The sequence below is a fragment of the Python bivittatus genome, unplaced genomic scaffold (genome assembly GCF_059951505.1).
Source record: "Python bivittatus isolate LINGU-HERP-01145 unplaced genomic scaffold, Pbiv_v1 ctg000790_np1212, whole genome shotgun sequence".
Classification (NCBI taxonomy): domain Eukaryota; kingdom Metazoa; phylum Chordata; class Lepidosauria; order Squamata; family Pythonidae; genus Python; species Python bivittatus.
Window position 1 is genome coordinate 4,002,808 of NW_028277110.1, and position 6,023 is coordinate 4,008,830.

The window sequence follows — 6,023 nt, forward strand, 5'->3', positions numbered from 1 at the left end:
CAACGTTTTAAAAATGCGTGTTTATTTTTTTAATGGTTCTTGGGTCTTCAGTTTTAATTGTGAGCTGCCCAGAGTCACCCGTTGGAGGAGATGGGTGGCATACAAATTAATTAATTAAATAGATGAATGAATAGCTGGGCATGTAAGACCCCGTTTTTAATTTCTTTTATCCGTTTCCTCTGTAAAACGTGTATGTTTTTTTTTTAATGTGGTTTTGTATGGCGTTTATACCTATTTTTAATCGTATTTTTTAAATATTGTTTTTAATTCCTGTGAGCCTCCCAGCATTGTATTTGAGATGGGTGGCTATATAAATGGGAATAATAAATAAATAGGTGCTTATTTCTAAGCACTGAGCCTCAAACCTGCAGAAAGACACTCATTCTTCACCAGAATCATAAGTGAAGGGTCTGCAGGGACAAGGGGGGAGTCAAAAAAGTCAAGATGACACCTCCCAGCATGCAATCAAAGCTCGCCCTTTTTTAACGTGCATCATGACGGCTTTGATGTTATGGTGGCCACCATCATCTTGACCTTTTTGATATCTCCCCTGGTCACCAGGGATCACGATTTAAGTGAGATGCCAAACAGCACCCTTGAAGAAATTTGGATTAATTTGCAATTACGGTGGGCAACTATTCTTCCTCCTTTAGCAAGAAAGGAGAAGTGGGAGTTAAAGCCCGCGGTGTCCAAGGGTGGGAAGAAGAGAAACCTTAATGGGGTTTACAGGATGCCCATCACCCCAGGGCCCCGGAAGTGTTCCCCCCAGAGTATAAAGCAGCAACTTTTAAGGTGGACCCCCATGGCCACAGGGTGGCTATCAGGGGCGGGGCTGATCGGAAATGTGTGGTGTGAAAGGTATCCCCCATACGCAGGTGAACTGCATACTTATGAGATGCCCCCCATACACGTGAACTGCTTAAAGTGCCCTTGTAAGAACTTTCCCAGCGAGCTAAATTGACCCTGAGGGGCGACAAGGGGTGGAATCTGACAGGGACCAGGGACCCAGTGAACCAAATTGTTTATGGTGATCTGGGCACAGAGAGAACTGCTCCTGTCTGTGCTCCTGCTCTCTGAAGATGCCGGTCACAGATGCTGGCGAAACGTTAGGAAACAAAACTTCCAGAACATGGCCACACAGCCCGGAAGACCCACACCAGCCATCGTATGCCGGCCGTGAAAGCCTTCGACAATACATCAAATTGTTTATATTCACCAGCCATATCTCAGAGATAGCAGAGTTAGCGTGCTGGCCTAGGAGGAAGGGAGAAATAATGAGGTCACCCAGACGGGTCTATCAAAACCATTCCAGCATCCTGTTGTCATTTACACTGGGTCTGCGTTTGCAAAGGTTTATAAGCTCTGGGTCTGCTTTTGCTCAGGTCTGCCCCACAAACTGCCAATGCTTTGCTGGCAGCCCGGTCCGCGCTGTATTGTTTGCATGACTAATACATCGATGCTCCACCTTCAACGTGACTGGGTTGCTTTACGGGAGGCAGGTTTTGGCTGCAGAAAAACGATTCCCGCCGGCTTTGTGGTCTTACTTTATGGATTTACTGGCCTCGTCAGCTCTCTGTAGACAGCATGCAGCGATATAATAGAAAGAGATTAAATCTGGAATGAAGCCACAATGTGAGGCAAAACAACCTAATAATGAGGAAGAAAAATATCTTCAGCTTTGAAGGTGGTTTTCAGATGACAAGAGGCGTGTTTCGGGCAGCTTATGGCCCCTGTTTTACTTCATAGCTCCCAAACCGTGGACAACGGATAGCAAACAATTGAACAATGTTGGCACAAATTTCAGCAGCTCCGTTGGCAGTGGCTGGGTGTGCACGCACACACACGCATGACAGAGGAATCACCAAAATGGGTACCCCGGTCTAAACTTTACTTAGCTGTAACTAAGCTTGTTTTTCTCTTTCTCACTTTCTCTTTCTCTCCAATTAGTTAATTACAAGCATACAGTCCTATAACTAATAAGGATAAATACAGGGAGTCCCCAGTTTAAGAACAAGTTCCGTTCCCAAACTCCATCCTTAAGTTGAATTTGTACGTAAACTGGAACAGTATTATTGTATAATACTGTATAAGTTGTATTGGGTAATGAACTCGAACCATTGTGTATATAACTCGAATCATTGTATATTTAACTCAAATTTTGCTCCAGTGGGCTCTGTTCTTAACTATGGGTCGTATGTAACCTGGGTGTTCTTACCCCGGGGACTGCCTGCATTTTCCTGGTCTCAAGGCTTCTTGCCTCGATTCCCAACTGTACCACAAAGGAAGGCACACTTGTGTTGTGATGTTGCAAAGAAGTAAAGCCTCTTTCATGTCCGGGGTTGGGGGGGAACGTGCGCGTGCAAGTGAATGAGGCTGCCTGCAGAGGAAAACAGGCCTCTATCTTAAAGGCAGGAATCCTGTCGCTGCTCATCTGTGCAGCTTCTGCCATGGTTGTGATGACCCTTCCAGAAGACACCCTTTGCACACCTTTCTATCAGAGGGATGCAGTACAAAGTTGAGGTCGCCATGGGAACAACCTCTGATAGCATCGGCTATTGCTTTTCTCCTAAATGCTGCTTATTCCTGGCTGCCTCCGTAGGATTATGCGTGTGCTTGCGCATGAATACACACCCAGACACACACACAGGCATGGCACGCCAGACGAATTAAAGTGCACTGCATTGCATTCTCTGGGCTTATTTTTAATCTTTTTATTTTCAGTGGATGTCTGCCGCCTTTCCCTTGCACTGCAGAGATAATGGAGGGATTGTTTTGATCCGCAAGCGCCTTTCCAGGAGGCGTTTTTGAGGACCGAGCGGTGTGCCTAAAAGAAGGGCGTGTTTGGATTCGAGCGGGGCTTGCAAGCTGAATTGTGAGAGAAGCCAGGCTCAGCCGTCAACTGACTGAGGCGGGATCTAGAGAGGGTGGGACACTGAGGGGCTTTGCAGCCAGCAAACCGACCGACCAATTTATTTATTTATTAAACAAATTTATATGGCCTCCCAACTCACCCACGGTGACTCCGGGCAGCTTACAGAATTAAAACCCTTAATACAAACCAATGAACCCCACCCCACCCCACCCCCCCGGCGGCAACAACACCCCCACTCACTGCTGGCATCTCCCCCCTCCCCATTTAAGACAGTTTGCATGAATAATTTCATACAGTTGTTCAGGGATCAATTTGGAACTTCGTTCACGTCGCCTTCGAGCCGAATTGTAGCATTGCACGTTCATGCAGTCCGACTAAATGTGTACTCTGTTACACAAAAAAGCAGATTTAGGGACCTTCACACCCACCACCGGCATTGTAGAACGTTCTTACTTCTGAGCTAGATACTGTATGCATCCAACTGATACTTCCATTTTGGTTGGATGGCTTCGTCTTTGTTGATTTCATGCTCAAAAGGGCTTTGGCACATCCATGTTGATCTGCCACATTGAATCATGTCAGGGCAACCCGTTGAACCAAAAGGTCAGATTGGATCTCCTGAATGGTCCCGTTGGATAGATGGCCTGAACTGAGGGTTGCACAAGTCAAGGTGCTGCCCACAATTGTGCAACTGAATTTTCTTGATCTGTGTCACACACGAAAACAAGCACAGGTTTGATGGGCTGTCATGGCCACCACTTTCGGGTTTTTTTTGTAACATAACTCTGCTGATGAAGCCAATCCACACCACTTCTGGGTGGCCCTAAGCAGGAGTAGACCTCCTGGCCACCTGAGTTCTGAGCCAGTGCTTAACCACTAGACCAGTGTTTCTCAACCTTAGCCACTTTAAGATGTGTGGACTTCAACTCCCAGAATTCCCCAGCCAGCATGGCTGGCTGGGGAATTCTGGGAGTTGAGGTCCACAGCTCTGAAAAGGACCAAGGTTGAGAAACACCACACAAGACCAAACCAGCTCTCTATCTATCCAGTTCGTAATACTCATCCAAATAAAAGTCTCCTTTGAGTTGAGTTTGATTCAGTTTTCAAGGCAACAATATAGAAACGCTTTGCCGTTGCCTTCTCTTTGGATTTTTTTTTTACTTCCCAGTTTAGCGTACAATGCTGGAATCCCTTGTTAGTCTCCTATCCGGGGGCAACCCTGCTTGGCTTTTCGAGATCAAGATTGGTCAATGTAGCCTCCTGCAGAGACAACATTCGCAAGTATTTAGAGGTCTTTTCCCAAGAACCTAATTTCTGCTTGGTGTTAGGGTAACACCTAGTGGGAATTACGTGCACTACATTTCGGTCTTTACATCTGCTTGTTCGAGCAATAGCTTGAAAGTGGGAACTGTGAGGAGTGTTGTTGAAGAGCAGGAAGATGTGATCTTAATTTGCTGTATTCTCTTTGGCATGCAGAAAGCTTTCTCATCAGTCTTTTGGAATCTGGACGCTCCATCCTCTTAACAACGGTGTGCAAGATGAACCTTGTTTCTGGTGGAACGTTACTATAAATAAAATGCCTATGACCTTAGAGTGAGTAACAACAGCAAAGAGTAAGAACTCACTTTAGGTAGTTCATGATTTTGCTTTTAGCTCCTTCCAGCATAGCCTTCTTCAACCTGATGCTCTCCCAATATTTAGAACTATTGAATGCTCAGCTGGTAGATTTGGGGAGTTTTCATGTAAACACATCCGGAAGGTACAAGGTTGGGTATAGGGCTGGGCTGGCAGGATTTCAAAAAGAGAATTGGGATGTCAATCAGGACTTTCCAATCCAAAACTTTTGGACACACAGAGAAAATTTTGGATGTGGTCTACAGAATCCTCCAAGAGATGTCATCATGATGGTAGAGACAAACAATGAAACACCTGGGGCGTTTACACATTAATTTGATGTTAATGGTGTCTATAAGTATGTACATTAAATTGAATGTAATTTTTTATCCTGGTCCTGCCTACTTTGGGGAGTTAGCCCCTAACCCTACTTCTTGATACTTTAAAGCCAGGTGACAGTTGGCCTGGGGACAAAATAGGGGGGACACATCTTGGCTGTAAATGATTCAGTGCTAATGGTGGTCAACCTCTCTTCATGCTGAAAGATTGATTGCAGTGCAGCATATTCTCACATGTAGGGGCTAAATTCAGAGTGTATGAGTGGCGGGAACATTCAGAATAAAAGCTCTGGCTTGTTGCATTTGGGCATCTTTCTGGATCTTGTGTCCCACATTCCAAGTCTACCAGGCAGATGTTAAATCTCAGGAATGTTTTGGTAAAATATAAAGGGGAAAACTTGGCTGGCCAGTTGACCAGAATAGCACTGAGCTATTCAATATGTTTAGGTATATTCAAAACAGCTTAGTAGTGGCCGTCCTTGTCTGACTTGGTTGTTGCTTCAACTGGTGTAGAGGGAAGCGGGAATGACCTTGAAGGATGGGAGCTACCAAGGCGATGGTCAGATAAAAGGGTCCTGAGACCAGGCCAAGAAAGTAACTTGAGAAAGCTTCTGAGACAAGCCCCTGCCTAGTTTGTTTGTATGTCTATCAAATTGATATGGCTGCCCACCTCACACAAGGTGACTCTGGGCAGCCATATCAATTGCAAGAGTGTGTTGTTACAGCTTTACAATAAAAGTAGTCCTTGTCTATATGGATTTGGCTTCCTGGTCTGGTCTACCTTATGGGGCTGCCAGTTAGAGATACAGGAAATCCTGGATGTAGGCTGGAGATGGAAGTCACAAAGACATCCCAGAAAGAGGCAAACCACATCTCTTCGGTCACCAAGAAGAGTCTGTGGATGCGTCTGTGAAGTCACCAGGGTTCCAGAGAGACTCAAAGGACTCTTTCATTTCCAGCAGGTAGAAGCCCCTGTCTCTCCTCATCTGGGCTAGAAGCGATGCAGGGTCAGACCTACCACCTGGATGGGAGATCACTAGGAACTTCCAGGGTGCTAGCCAGTTGAAAAAGCCTTCTGGAGGAAGCTAAAGCTCTTCCATAATGAGGAGAAAATTACATGGACGGATCTGCAAAGTCACCAGAAGCTAGCTCAACCAGATGTTTCCTGCAAGCAATTTTAGGCATCTTCAGAGCATCAC